Below are 15,679 nucleotides of genomic sequence, written 5' to 3'. Positions count from 1 at the left end.
TATAAACCAACTTGCCCACCAGCATAGAATGTTCTACCATTGTGAGGGAGGTAGCCACAGTGAACATGAAGAGTGGTTTCTTCATTTTTTTTTTCCAGCCTGAGACCTTCTCAGGCTCTCAGCTCTATGTTTAGACTATCTTCTCCTGAAAAGACCTATCCTATTACCCGAATGCACCAGACCTTGATATTCTTGCTTTTTAATGAAGTGTTTTCTTTTGGGGTGCTTGGCTAACTCAGTTGGTAGTGTGTATGACTCTTGATCTTGGGGATGTGAGTTTGAGCCTGTGTGCGGTGTAGGATTTAGTTAAAATCAAAAAAAAATTTTTTAAGTGTTTTCTTCAGGGGCACCTGGGTGACTCAGTCGGTTAATTGCCAACTCTTGATTTCAGCTCAGATCATGATCTCAGAGTTGTGGGATCTAGCCCTGCATCAAGCTCCCTGCTCAGTAGGGACTCTGCTTGAGATTCTTTCCCTCTTCCCTCCCCTCAATTGTGCTCCCTTCTCTCTCTCTCTCTCTCTCTCTCGAAATAGATAAATAAATCTTAAAAAAAGAGAGAGAGAAAAGTTTTTTCTTTAAAAGAATAAAACTCGACCACTTGCTTACACAATACACAAAAGTAAACTCAATATGGATTAAAGACCTACATATGAGACCTGAAACCATAAAACTCCTAGGAGAAAACATAGGCAGTGATTTCTTTGATTTTGGCCATAGAGACATTTTTCTAGATATGTCTCCTGAAAGAAAAAAAATTAAAAATAACAAAAAAAATTAGAGTGTTTTCTGGGGGTGGGGGAACTACATGTTTATAATAGAAAATTTGGATAATGTTATAGACCAAAAAACAAAACAATAACAATAAAAAAAAATGCACCGTAAAACAAAGCTACTCAACTCTACATATTTTGGTTATTTTATTTTTATATATATGTGTGCATATATGCATATTTTCTTTTTTAGAAATTGAGTTTAGATAATATAGTTTAAAGTCCTTTTATCGTATGACATGATTTTGTGAGTGTCTTTTCATGACATAAATTTTTTGGCACTTGAATTCTTAATTCAATAACCATTTACTGTGCACCTATTTTGGGCTCATCACTGTGGACCAGAAATCTCCCTGTCCAAAAGGAACCACATTCTCCTCGACCTTTAGTCTATACTGGGAGGAGGAAAGGGAAGAAATCAGGAGTCAAAGAATGGAGAAAACAGCCCTGGGCACATGACTTCAAACTGATAATGTCTTTCTGTAGTAAAGATGTTAAAGAGTTCAAAATGCTTCCTTTTATATGCATATGACTTAGTTTTTGATGAAACCACATCTAAGTCAACACATTTGTGCAGATATGCTACTAAAATTTTTTTTTCTAAAGATTTTATTTATTCATGAGAGACACACAGAGAGAGAGAGAGGGAGAGACATAGGCAGCAGAGGGAGAAGCAGTCTCTCTGAGCGGAGCCTGATGCAGGACTCGATCCCAGGACCCTGGGATCATGACCTGAGCCAAAGGCAGTCACTCAACCATTGAACCACCCAGGTGTCCCTAAAAGGTTTTTTGTTTTTTGTTTTTTTTTTTAAAGAATCATTATTGGAGCACCTGAGTGGCTTAGTCAGTTAGGCTTCTGACTCAATTTCAGCGCAGGTCATGATCTCAGGGTTGGGCTCTGTGCTGAGCATGGAGCCTGCTTGGGATTCTCTCTCTCTCTCTCCCTCTACCCCTCCTGCCCTTAAAAAAGAGAATCATCATTTGCCAGAGTCTCTCTAAGAATAATAAACAGAATTCAATTCATAAAACACATGGACAGAACTTCCTGTCTCCTTCCCTTGTCAGTCCTCCAGCCTCTGGAAGCTGCTTTGGAACATCTCACATACCAAAGCCACAACTCCTTTTTTCTCCCCTTCTCCTCCCTGTGGCCACCAACCCCTTCCTTTTATGGTGTGGATCACTTAGCCTCTTTTCTAGGAAGTAAGAATTCTTCCTCTTTAAGAGGATGGAGGATGAGAAAAGCTGTAGGAATTCAGGACTCTCTTTAAACAGCAGGGGAGAGACACTGTGAGCAATGACCCCTTTCATCTTTATAGCCTTTGCAGTATCTTAACTTTCTGTCCCTGATGTGACCAGTATTAGCTGAAGCACCGGGGAGGAGCTGAGGACACTCTTGTTAGATAGAATTGAACCCGAGGAACCAGGCAGCATGGCAGAGTCAGGGTCTGTAGGGCACATTTCACATACAGGGGCAGGGAGGCAGGGGACTTCACAGAAGGACAAGAGCAGTGGATGTCTCTGAGTTACCCTTGATGCCTTTTCACACCCACTTCACATTCCCAACCCCGGTGGTGGCTACCCAGTAGGACTGGGGTGATATTCCTCTGTCAAAGCATGAAAACTGTCATCTTAGTAGCAGGTCCCAAGACTATGGGCTGGAGGAGATGGGTGTGGGTTAAGGTTAGGATTTAAGCTCTCGTTTCTCCTCTCAGGCTGTTGGCTCAACCATAACAAGCTGGCATCTTTGGCTCTTTTAGGTCATGGAAGTCAGATTTATGGAAGAATTTCAGAGAAACTTAGGTTTCTGCAGTCAATGTGACAGAAAATTGGTCATTGGTCATTATTTTGGAAATGGGAGGAGTGCTGACTCTATCAGGACCTTATTTGTTTCTGTCTTTGGTGGTTTTCTTGGCCTCTTTTTTTATTTTTCTGGGGGAAATCATGGTCTTGCCTCAATTTATCCTGTATAAACTGTGGTTGGTGTTGTGCATGCTCCACAGAGCAAGGAGCCTGGCCTGCCTTGGTGGTGTGTCTGTCTGGGGAGACCCATGAAGAGGGAGGGTAGTGATGTCAGTCTTAGGGCCTCATGGTGAGTTGATGAGGGAGTCAGTGAAGGAACTGTCCTCGCTCTGCCATGCTGTGTAAGGACAGGTACATTAAATGGCCAGCAGCTGTTGAGAGGATGGGGGGTTGATTTCTGGATTCAGATATAGAACTCTCTTCAGGGTTCGACTTTTAAAAAGTCAGAAAAAAAGAGAGAAACAAATATAAGAAATCTGGGGGTCTTGAATATTCATTCGTTCATCCCTAAATTCTTTCAAGAATCTTTAAGCACTCGGGCTCCAGAGTTAAACAGATCAAAATTTGAAGCCCATTTTCTGCTACCAGTGGGCTGTGCGTTCTTGGGCAAATAACTTTACCTCTCCAAGCTCCAGGTTCTTTATGTGTAAACTTAAGGAAATAACAGAAATCTCCTCCTCAGAAAACTGTTGTGAGGATTAAGTGAAAATTAAAAAAAAAAAAAAAAAATGCACCTAGAGCATTAGTCCAGCATCTGCCACCTAGTCTCAACTGTTGGCTGGTACTATTTTTCTTGAAAATGCCATTCCAGAACACTGTGAGGGTGGTAATAAAGGTGAGTTGACACAAGAGGTAGCTTATGATGGGCAATCATGACACAAGACATGACAGGAGCCAAGAGAGAAGAACAGGGCGAAAGGGGCACGTAACACACGGAATCAAAGGTTCAAAAGAAGGATCGATGGAGCCGGTCGTTCAAACATGGTGGGGCTGAAAAGTGAAAGCTGAATATCACAGAGAAATAGTGCTTTCTGACAGAGCCTGAGCACAGTGGGCGAAGGCAGAAAGGAGGAACAAAGGGATGAATTAAAAACAAAATAGGTGAGCAGGCTGGTCACCGGGCTGACAGGAGGTGAGCAGAGGAGGAGAGAGCAGACTGGGGCAGGTGGACAAACAGCCAGTGTGGTGAGGACCCTGCCTGCGGCCTGTCACAGGCCCGAACTGGGCTTGAGATTTAAGATTACAAAAAAGGAAGAAGGGATGCAGACGTTCACAGATTTCTCGGATACTTTGTTTCCCCCCCACAACACTCAGAAACCCGGCGCTGAATTTCTCCTCAGGAAGGAGGCCAGGGCGCTCTCCTGGCCCCCCCCTGCCTCGGAGGCCCGCGGGGTGTCGGGGTGTGGGCGCGGGGTGAGGGGTGCAGAGGAGCATCGGCTCAAGTCGCTGTGTTCTGGGGACTCTGGAGCAGATGCTGGCCGTGCAGGCTACGTCTAGACATGGAAATTGTGCTCCTCATCTCTCAATCTTGCTTTTCTTGACATTCTCTGACAATGCGCGTCTCCTGTAAACATTCTCACCACAGGGACGGAGCTGGAAACACGTGTGCAATCAGCAGCCGCCGCAGCTATAAAGGGGCTTAGGAAATCTGCTCCAAAATAGCCTGCTCGCCCCACAGGCATGCAAAGCAGCCAACCAGCCCGGGTGAACGTGTCAGGCAGCAGATTTCTCGCTCGCTGCATATCAGGCTTCCAGTGACCTGCCACCCTTGGGCACAAAGGAGCTCGCTGCTGGCCAGAAACTTCCAGAGGTGATCTGGGCCCGCGGACAGAGTCCCCTGAACAGCTGAGAGCCACGAGTCCCTGGCATCACTTCCCGCTCCAGCGGGGGCAGTGCTAAGCCTTCCAGGAGACCCCAGGGCTAGGCCCGCCTGTCCTATCTATCCTGACATTTCTCAGCCCTGGTAACATTTTTTGCGGATTAAAACTTGGACTTTAGATAATGTTACCTGAGGCAAGAGATAGTCTGGCTCCCGCCCTTAGGATCTACTTAATGCACCAGCTGCCTCGTCCCCTTGCAGGGTTCAGGTACATTTTTCTGCAGTGGGTGCACAGCACGGGAAGGTGATCCGGCTGTCGGCTCGCTTGGCATCAGGGGAGCAGGGCCGCAAGCACACAGAGCTCTGTGGCGAGAGGTGAGAGTGGCTGTGACCAGGCGGTGCAGTAGTTGTCTGCTTTCAGCTCTGGCACCAACTGCTCCTGTGACCTTTGGTCCAGTTACTTCAGCCCTTTCTCCAGCCTTCTCTGTCAAGTACGAAGGTGCTCTTTCCTCTGTATTTCACTCGTAAAGGGGAGAGGGGTCACAGGGCTGTCCCCCACCACGTGTCCTTGGGGCTGGAACTTGGTTAGCTGAAAGAGTGATTACATGACAGAATGCAGTTGCAGAGGTCCTGGGGACATTTTTGTCAGTATTTTCTTTGTGACTGAAGAGACAGGTGAGTAGTCATCTGTGTTCCGGTGGGAAAGACCACTGGGCTAGGAGTCATGAGACTCCAGGATCTGAGCCACCCTGTCAGGTCGCTTTGTGTGAGGAACTGAACGTCTCCTGATTTCCCTCAGTTGTGCAAGACCAAGAAAGGACAGCCCAGGAAAGGACACTGGCAATGACAGGGGCTCAGCTGAGGTAACAGAAGGTGCTGAGCACAGGGTGGATGGTGTGGCCAAGCACAAAGAGGCTAGTTTTCTCCTTCATGGGAGCCTTAAAATAACCTTCCATCCCCTCTCCTGCCTTCCATACACACCCACTGCTACCCCTCTCCTTGTATTTTTTTCTTTAAGATTTTATTTATTCATGAGAGATGCAGAGAGGGGCAGAGACATAGGCAAAGGGAGAAGCAGGCTCCCCACAGGGAGCCTGATGTGGGACTTGATCTCAGGACCCGGGATCACGACCTGAGCCAAAGGCAGATGTTCAATGGCTCAGCCACCCAGGTTCCCCTTCCCTCCCCTTTTAAAGGCTGGTTGGCCCTGGCCCAGGCCAGGTTTGTTTTGTCAAACCAATTCCCAGTTTCTCCTGGGAGGAAACAAAAGTGGGAGAAGCATGAACTTATCTTGGGTTTGGGAGTGAACTCAAGCTGTTTATCCAGGTATGTCATGGCTTGGTTTAGACCATTCCCTCGCAGAAGTGCTGTACTCCACACCCTTTTATGGAAAGCCTCCAACCTTTCCTCCTGCCCTAGTTGGGGACTGGGTCAGCATGGCTCAGGCGAAATATTTGAGGCAGTTGACCCTATTCATAGGGTCAGCCAGGGGACCCCGTAGGTCGGTGCCTTATAGTTGAGTCCATACTTGTTTCTGAGGAGTCCCTTTGAACTCGATGGCCTTTGTAGCAATTTTAGGGCAAATATAAGGGAACATAAGGCCTTTGGCGACCTGAGGCATATCTTAAAATCAGAGCTGTCTCCTCTCCTGAGGCCTACTTGGAGAGTCAGTTGGAGCCTAGGTGGGGACCCCCCAAGCTAGTGCCCCTTTCTCCCCATTCCTTCTCTTATTGTCCTGGAAGTGCTTTGGGAGCCTGGGATGGGGACACACTAATCCCTACTCTTCTCTCACATTAGTACTTCAGGAAACCTGTGCAAGATGCAAACTGCCATCGTGGGTCCTTCCAGTGGGCTTTGACAATAACAAAAAGTGTCTATGTTTGTAGTGATATCACTGATGTGGAGTGTCTGAAACTTGTATTTCCTGAAAGCTTGCAGGTTTTGACCTCCTCAGATGCATTCCTCATGTTTCAGCCAGGCACCTTGGGCATGGAGAGCTGCCTCCACTACCCTGGCTGTGAGGACCTGGCAGCTGCTCAGGCTCAAAATAGTAGCTGCTTTAGTTTTAATCGTAGCACGAGAAAGGCCTCACGTACCCACACCGACATACGAATGTGGGATCAGGGGCTGTTCTGGGCATCACGGCTGGTTCACAAGCGGCTGTGAGGTGAAGAAATGAACTCTGGTGGCCAAGAAGGCAGATGAGCTGAGGGCTTCTGTGACGTGAGGCTATCACTTCCTTCCTGCAAACAGCAGGTGAAAGGAGCCACCTGAGCCTCCGTGGCTAAGCATCTTTGCACTTGTAGCCTGGGCCAAGCTTTAGTAGGAGGAAGAGAAAGCAAGCGTATTGTTTTTTGTTTTAAGCAAAACCTGTAGTATTCTCCCTTTAGCTCCAAATGCTAATCTTTGAAGTATTTAAATCATTTCACTAAAAGAAAGACCTGGAAGCTCCTTGTTAAATAGGCAGGTGATGGGGCGCCTGAGTGGCTCAGTGGTTGAGCGTCTGCCTTTGGCTCAGGTAATGATCTCGGGGTCCTGAGATCGAGTCCCACATCGGGATCCCTCCGGGGAGTCTGCTTCTCCCCCTGCCTATGTCTCTGCCTCTTTCTCTGTGACTTTCATGAATAAATAAATAAAATCTTTTAAAAAGCAGGTCAGTGATGTTGACATGGAGTGCACACTCTCTGTGCCCAAGGGAACTGGGTTACCTCTCTCCCACTTCTCAGCTCCTGTTCCCCAGGGCCCGGGGCACTGATTGGTAGCTCTGAAAACATGGGACGATGCAGCTTCAGATATTTAAACCATGCATAGACGTGTTCCAAACAATATCTACAGTGTCTGTCTCTGTCCCTCCCTCTCTTCCTATTTTCTTTCCTTGAGAAAATAGACTCTATTGGAAAAGTCATTGTGTCATGCCCCAAGAAGACTATTGTTGATCTGCTTTCATTTTTCTCATTCTGGCCTTTTGCCAGGAGGCTTTGTGGACCAGTAGAGAGTGCTCAGGCCTTGGAGAGGAATGGGCTTAGTTTTGAAGCTCAGCCATGCTGTTGGCAGCTATAGAATCTTTATAATTGGCCTAAGTTCTCTGGCCTTCTATAAGCTAAGAATAATACCTGCTTTGCAGAGCTTCTGTGAGGTTTCAATGGGACAGGGCACATGAAGCACCAGGAACGCATGGACACCCAGTGAATGGTGAGGGTATTCACTCAGTGGTCATGTAGCATTTTTTCGAGACTCCTAATGAAAAGCAAACACCATGGAGGTACACATCATCAGCTCATCAAGCCTAACACTTTGACCTTGGTTCACCAGCAAAAACATCTCTACAGCAGGGTGCATGTGGGAGGGATCTGGGCCGCAGTGCCATGCATTTCTTATACCAGTTTAAATCTGCTCCCAGAGAGAATTGAGACTGAAAGTACAAACTTTGCTAGAGTGCAAAGTTAGAATGGAAGTTGCTGAAACAACTGTTTTAATGTTTATGCAAAGCATTAAAAATAAAATAAATTTAACAAACGATTCAAAGGAAACACCTAGCTCATTGCCTACACTGAATGGCAGTGCTGACCATTTTAAATCGTCCCTCAAGAATACAGAAAGAAGCAGATGGCCTCTTGTGGCATAGAGGATAGAGCCTGACTGGCCTGGAGACCCAAATTTAAGCCTCAGCCGCTGACCTTGGGTAAGTCATTTGCTTTCTTTGCACCTTGGTTTCCCCACACTACTTCCCTTCTTGAATGAGGTGCCTGTGGCAGACAATGCCCACTGAAGGCCCTGCATGTTGTGTTGAAACAACCTAAGTGTCCATTGACAGAAAAATGAGTAAAGAAGATTTGGTGCACAGACACATACACCGCCCCATACACACCCCACACAGGAATATTACTCAGCCGGGAGAAAGAAAGAAATCCTGCCATTTGCAACAATGTGAGTGAAACTAGAAGACATTATGCTAAACGAAATAAGCCAGACGGAGAAACGCAAATACTATATGGTCTCCCCATATGTGGGAATTTTTTTTTTTTTTAATTCAAAGTCATAGAGAATAGAATGGTGGTTTCCAAGGGCTGGGTGTTGGGGAAGATGGGAGATGCTGGTCTATGGGCACAAGCCTTCAGTTATAAAAGGTCTAAGTTCCAGGGATCTGATGCACAGCATGGTGACTGTCGTACTTCTGCGTTGTATACTTGAAAGTTGCTCAAAGAGTAGATCTTAAGCATTCTCACCACACCATAAAAAAGGTAACTAGATGAGGTGATTGATGTGTTAATTAACCTGATTATGGTAATCATTTCACAAAATATATGTATATCAAATCATCACATTTTGTGCTTTAAATATATACAGTTTTATTTGTCAATTATACCTCAATAAAACTGGAAGAAAAAAAAAAAAAAACCCAGTGTCTCACTTCCTCTGCTGTCTACGTCCTCTGCCTTGTGTCCAGGGGGGCACAGCCCTTAACATGGGAGTGTGACCTGTGTCAGGCTGCCCGTGCATAAGGAATAAGCCTTTAGTGTGTTAGACCACCGAGATGCAGGGTTCATCTGGCACCGCAGCTCAGGTTAGCCTGTCCTAACTAACGATGAGGGCTCCCCGCTTCACAAGCTCCCCACCCACCTGCTCCACCCTTCTGTGTCAGCCGTGTCCTTGCTCCCTGCTCAGGGAAACGGTTCTCAGAATTGCCCGGTGACCTCATCCCTTGTACACCTACATGTTGCTGAGTTGTCTTAGGTTCTTTCCCACTTCACTTTTCATTTCATTATTTTAAGCTTAAAACAAAAGTAATGCATGCTTATTTTAGGGAAATCTGCCCTTGTCTCCCTAATTACCTATTTGTTTGCTTCCTGTGCTAGTTACTTTCTTACCTAATCTTTTTTTTATTGTATTATTTATTTTTTATTTTTCTGTATATTTTTTTTTTATTGGAGTTGGATTTGCCAACATATAGGATAACACCCAGTGCTCATCTTTCCTAATCTTTCTAAAGGCAGCTGTTCCTCCCTCGAGGGCTGCCTCTGGCACTTCTCCCTCCGCCCCCCACACCACCCCCTGCTCTGCCCTCTGCTCTCCTGGTTTGCAGGAGACTGCATTCCTCACCCTCAATTCCCAGCCTCTCAGACCTCTGCCTGGGGCTTTGGCCACTCCTGGGGGGTGAAACCGCCTGGAACTGGCCTTGTTTTTATCCTTTCCACTTTTCTGCCTGCGGTGCTCCTCTTTCTACCCAATTTCACCCAGGGCTTGTCCCCTGGATTTCCTATTGGACTGTTCTCCCTTCTTTAGTCCGCAGGTCCCCTATCTTATCAGGTATTGCGTGCCCTCCCTTGGGTTCTCTTTTGCCTGGTCCCTCTACATTCTCGCTACTATTACACTATTGATAAAAATGTAATTGCTTTGAGACTGGACTAGGAAGACACAACTGGACTGTTGAGCAGGGTTAGTCCTGAGGAAGGAAATCCATGGAAGTGGTGGGAATGATGGGAGCTCTCCTATTTTAAAATGTATCATTTTTAAACTTTTTACACGTTTTTCTATCACAATGGATTCATGTATGAACGATATAATACAAAAGCAACTTTTAAAAATTGAAATGGGCTCTTTGTAAGGTAGTGAAGCTCTCATAACTCAACATTTGAACGAAAGTTGGGTGACTTAGCACAAGGGATGTTGTAGGAAGGACTCCTGGATGAATCAGGATTGGCTTCAGCTGTGAGTGGCAGCAACCCAAAATACCACAGGCTTAAGCAATATGGAAGTTCACTTCTTTCTGGAGTAAGGGAGACCTGAAGGTAATCAGTACAGGGGGTGGGAAAGCATTCCACAATTCTCAGAGATTTCTTTTATCTTGCCACTGCACCCTACTCAGCACTTGGCTTCCCCCTCATGATCTAATAAAGCTGTCCAAGCTCTAGCCATCATATCTGCATTCCAGTTAACAGGAAGAAATAAATTAGAGCCTCCCTGCTCTCTTTAAGGACACTTCCTGGAGGTTGCTTTTTTTCAGCTTATACTCTATTGGCCAGAACCAAGTCACCCAGCAACACTGAGCTTCAGGGGAGTTTGAGATAGGCCTTATTCCATGTGGCCATGTGCCCATCTAAAATTGGGACTTACATTACCAAAGAAAAAGAGGAGAATGGATACTGAGGAATAGTTGGTATTCTCTGCTGACATTTTAAGGTTATTTATTTATTTGAGAAAGAGCAGAGTGAGAGAGATAGCGTACAAGTAGGTAGGGGCATAGGGAGAGGGAGAAGCAGGCCCCCTGTTGAGCAGGGAGTTCAATGTGGGGCTCCATCCCAGGACTCTGGGATCGTGACCTGAGCTGAAGGCAGACCCTTAACCACACTTAACCGACTGAGTCACCCAGGTGCCCCACTCTCGTTTGACACGTTTATTTATTTATTTATATTTATTTATTTATTTATTTATTTATTTATTTATTTATTTATTTTTAAAGATTTATTTATTTATTATAGACAGAGAGAGAGAAAGAGAAAGAGAGGCAGAGACACAGGAGGAGGGAGAAGCAGGCTCCATGCCGGGAGCCCGACGCGGGACTTGATCCCAGGACTCCAGGATCGCGCCCTGAGCCAAGATCCCAGGACTCCAGGATCGCGCCCTGAGCCAAAGGGAGGTGCCAAACCGCTGAGCCACCCAGGGATCCCCCCGACACGTTTAGCTCAAAGATTTTAAAATTAATAACCAAGCTATCACCATGTACTTTGTTTGTGTTATCCTGTTCAGTACCTATATGCCTATGGGTTAGGGGTCAGTGCTGTTACAATTACACTGAAACTCAGGGAGGGAGGTGCCTGAGTGGCTCAGCGGTTGAGCATCTGCCTTTGGCTCAGGGCATGATCCCAGGTACGGAATCGAGTCCTGCATCGGGCTCCCGTACCGGGAACCTGCTTCTCTCTCTGCCTGTGCCTCTGCCTCTCTCTGTGTGTCTCTCATGAATAAATAAATAAAATCTTAAAAAAAAAAAAAAGAAAGAAACTCAGGGAGGTTAAGTAACCTGGCCAAGATTACACTGCTAGCAAGTGGTAGATGTAGGACCTGAGCCCAGCTCTGGTTGACCCCAGAGCCTTTAGCCTGTATACTCTATTTGCAGCCACACAGTCTCTGCATTGGTCTTCCCTGCAAGCAACAGAAACTGGCTGTGATGGAGTTAAGCAGGAAAGGCGTTTTTTTTAAATGTTGGATGGTTCACAGGATGATTGTGAGGGTGGAGCACCAAGTTCAATGCAAAGAAGCAGAAAAAAGGCTCTAGTTCCCCTTAGAACTAGTGGTTCTGATGAGAAAACTATGGGTGCCTTTGTCTTGGCCCTAGAGAAAGAAAGCTGCCTGTCGCTTGCTTCCTGTGCTACCAGTTCTCAATTCCAAGCCCATGTGCCTCATTCTGATGGGCATAGCCAGATCCCAGGCCTGGGCCCCAGCTGCAAGGGATGATGGGTAAGCCAGTGTCTAACAGATCCGTACCCTATGTTGGGAAGCTGTCCTGATGCCCACCAAAACTCATGAGGTGGAAATTCTCCAGACTTGTAAAGGGATTTAAATGTTGACATAATACCACTTTACCATTCTATTTCCTTATTTCCCTGTTAGATTCAAAAGTTTGGGCAGGTTGAATTTTAACTGGATTATTTTCTAAAGTTTTGAAATGTTTGGTTTTCCCTTTGGCCCTCTCTTATCTCTTTAGAAATTCTGTAGAAAGCAGTGGCATAGCAATTCCTGGCATCCATTACAGGGTATCTGATAGGCAGAATAATGGTTCCCCAAAGATGCCCACATCCTAATCCCTGGAATGTGGACTGTGTTACATCACATAGTCAAAGGGAATTGTAGATGTGGTTAAATTAAGTGTCTTGAAGAGGAGAGTGTCCTGAATTATCCAGGTGGCCCGATGTAATTACAAGGGCAACAGGAAAGCAGGGCTGTGAGAGAGAGGTGTGATGATGGGAGTAAAAGCAGAGATGCATTGCTGGTTTGGGGCCATGAGCCAAGGGATGCGGGCATCAAGGTAAGCTGAAAAAGGCCAGGAACTGAATTCTCCTCTAGAGCCGTCAGAAGCAATGCAGACTCTGTGGACCTCTTGCTCTGGCCCAGTGAAATCCATTTGGACTTCTGAGCTTGACAATTTTTTTTAAAAGATTTTTTTTATTTATTCATGAGAGACCCACAGAGAGAGACAGAGATGTAAGCAGAGGGAGAAGCAGGCTCCCTGCAGGGAGCCCGATGCAAGACTCAATCCTAGGATCCCAGGATCATGCCCTCGGCAAAGGCAAATGCTCAACCACTGAGCCACGCAAGTGCCCCTGACCATCACAATTTTAAGATAATATATTTATGGGGTTTTGCCACTAAGTTGTAATTTGTTATAGTAAAAATATAGGATACAAATTAAAATGCCTGCAAGGTCCAAATGTGCCACAAATGAGTAAAGTCAGCTATGGGTAAGACATTTTTATGAAGCATGTGGTCCTTTGAGTCTATCTTTTGTTTTCCCAGTTTTGATAGAGACATGAATGCAAAATAGTTAAATTTCCTCTCATTTTTTTTTTTAAAGTAATCATTACACCCAACACGGGACTCAAACTCATGACCTCAAGATCAAGAGTCACATGCTCTATCAGTTGAGCTAGCCAGCTGCCCTGATTTTCCTCCTAATTTTATTTGTGAGAAAACCAATAGTAGAAGCAGGGTGATAAATGGCAACTTACATGAAATTTTATGGCCGGGAGAGAGTAGAGGGTGGTAGGAACTGTGGTGAATTGGAGAGTGAATAAACCGCTGAATATGAATAAGCTGGAGCCAATTGTTACCTTGTAGAATTTGGATCTGATATTTCCAGTGTTTCTAATCTAATACATTTTTTGTCATTGTCTTACAAATGAACAATTCAAACAAAATATCTCTTCAGACAGTGGCTTGCTGTCCTTAGCTGTAGAACAATCTCATTTCTCACCTGTTTTTGTCACCACCTTAGATCTATTTTCCAATCTATGGATGGTGGTTCTTGTTTTTTTTTTTTTTCCTCTTTGGTTTTGCAATCTTTCGTGCATGGAGCAGCAGCCATTCTGCTCTTGCTTCCATCCTTGCTCCATTCCCACCTCGACACACATGATTGCATCATGAGGATAATTTGAATTTATCTGCTCTCTCTCTCTTTTTTTTTTTTTTTTTAAATTTTTATTTATTTATGATAGTCACAGAGAGAGAGAGAGAGAGAGGCAGAGACACAGGCAGAGGGAGAAGCAGGCTCCATGCACCAGGAGCCCGATGTGGGACTCGATCCTGGGTCTTCTGGATCGCGCCCTGGGCCAAAGGCAGGCGCCAAACCGCTGCGCCACCCAGGGATCCCCTCTCTCTCTCTTTTTAAAGCACCTTACAAAGCTTAAGCAGGAAGTCTTGGAAAAGCCACATTTTCAAAGAGATGCACTGCTTAAACCATTCTCCACACTTCTTACACTCTTTCTTTGCCAGGGTGATATTTAAGATCTATAAGTCATCAATGAGTAGAGAAATATTTATTGAGCATCTTGGAGGGTTAAGACTATGTTGGATGGTTGAGAGGACTACCAAAGATAGAAGATACGGTCCTGGGTGAACATGCTGCTCATATTGAGGGGACAGTGTGTGTTAGGGATGGCTGCCAAATACTTCTGGAGGAGTTGAGATGCAACGTGAATCTCCATGCCAGCAAGATATTTACTCAGACAGTTGAGCAAATCTGGTATTTACATCCCATCTGCATTCTTTGGGTTGTGTTTTCCCTACAGGGTCGGTACACACTGTGTACAGGACTCTGGGAACCCAGAGCATTCTCCAGTTGTGGCCAAATCACCACCCACACCTGTGCACTGGTACTAAACTGACAGGTGAGCCCAACTCTCTGTGGTTACGGGAGTGGCCAGGTGAACACAATGTGTTTCTGGTGCCTTAGCTCCCGATGACGGTGGGAGGACTCCAAGACGATAAAACTCTGCTGAGTGGAAGAGCATTGGACAGTGTCTATGTTTTGAGTTTCAATATTCTGCCCAATTCTCATGGTGCCTGGATCCATGCTATACACAGAGTGGACCTGGGGTTAATGTTAGATGAAAATAATTGTTATTAGAGTGAAAATGTATTGAGCACTTACTTCATGTCAGGCAGTATGCCAAGTTCTTTATATTGATTATCTTATTTTATCCTCACAACTACTGACATTGTCATTATTATGATCCCACATTTTAGAAACAAGAAAAAATGAGGGTCAAGGTCACACTTCTGCTTAGTGACAGAGTGAAAATTTGAACCCAGGAGTTCATTCATCTTATATCTGCCACTTGAGTGAAAACTCAAATTTAAGCCTATGGCATAAGATTTCAAGGACTCCTATTGTGGTTTTTGAAAACATACATGCCTTAATTTTTTCAATCAATATACTCCTGAAAAATTAAATAGAAAACAATGAATAGAAACATTTTAAGGGCATGGGACATGCACATCTACAGCATTGAGCATGTGCTTTGCACATAGAAGACCTGAAACAAATATTTGTCAAATGAATGGATGAATGAATGAAACAATTGTGGAAGGTGATTTGAATTTTAAATGTACTAAAGCAAGTGTTTGAAGGGACCTGCAGGGTTATCAAACAGAGTATCTAGGTTGATCCAGTTTATTTAAAGTTACTTATAAAAGGGGCGCCTGGGTGGCTCGATCAGTTAAACATCAGACTCTTGATTTTGGCTGAGGTCTTGATCTCAAGGTCCTGGAATGGAGCCCTGAGTAAGGCTCTGCACTTAACAAGGGACCTGAGATTCTCTCCCACTGGCTGCCCTGTCTCCCTGCTTGCATATGCACATGTCTCTCTCTCTCTCTCTCTCTCTCATATAAATAAATAAATAAATAAATAAATAAATAAACAAACAAATAAATAAATAAATAATCTTTTTAAAAAGTTACCTATAAACGGGCATTGATACATAGAAATTTGATTGGAGGGATGTTTCTTTTTTTTTTATTTATTTATGATAGTCACAGAGAGAGAGAGAGAGAGGCAGAGACACAGGCAGAGGGAGAAGCAGGCTCCATGCACCGAGAGCCCGACGTGGGATTCGATCCCGGGTCTCCAGGATCGCTCCCTGGGCCAAAGGCAGGCGCTAACCCGCTGCACCACCCAGGGATCCCTGGAGGGATGTTTCAAAAATGGACTTTTACTTTCTTCTTATAGTTTTGTGTATTGTTGAGCATTTAAAAATTGAGGATGGGTACCACTTAACATAGAGCCTCATGAAGAAGG

At 45.0% G+C, this 15,679-nt stretch overlaps 1 long non-coding RNA gene across 1 annotated transcript in view; it reads left to right on the top strand.

The window, feature by feature from the left end:
* LOC144320050 (uncharacterized) overlaps nt 1-15,466 on the top strand; it is a 32,429-nt gene extending 16,963 nt beyond the window's left edge. Inside the window, exon 3 of the long non-coding RNA XR_013385640.1 lies at nt 15,415-15,466. This is a non-coding gene — a long non-coding RNA (uncharacterized LOC144320050). The remainder of the gene's footprint in view (nt 1-15,414) is intronic.
* The last annotated feature ends 213 nt before the right edge of the window (nt 15,467-15,679 follow it).

This window comes from Canis aureus, chromosome 9 (assembly GCF_053574225.1).
Source record: "Canis aureus isolate CA01 chromosome 9, VMU_Caureus_v.1.0, whole genome shotgun sequence".
Taxonomy (NCBI): domain Eukaryota; kingdom Metazoa; phylum Chordata; class Mammalia; order Carnivora; family Canidae; genus Canis; species Canis aureus.
This window is presented reverse-complemented; position numbering and strand designations above follow the sequence as displayed.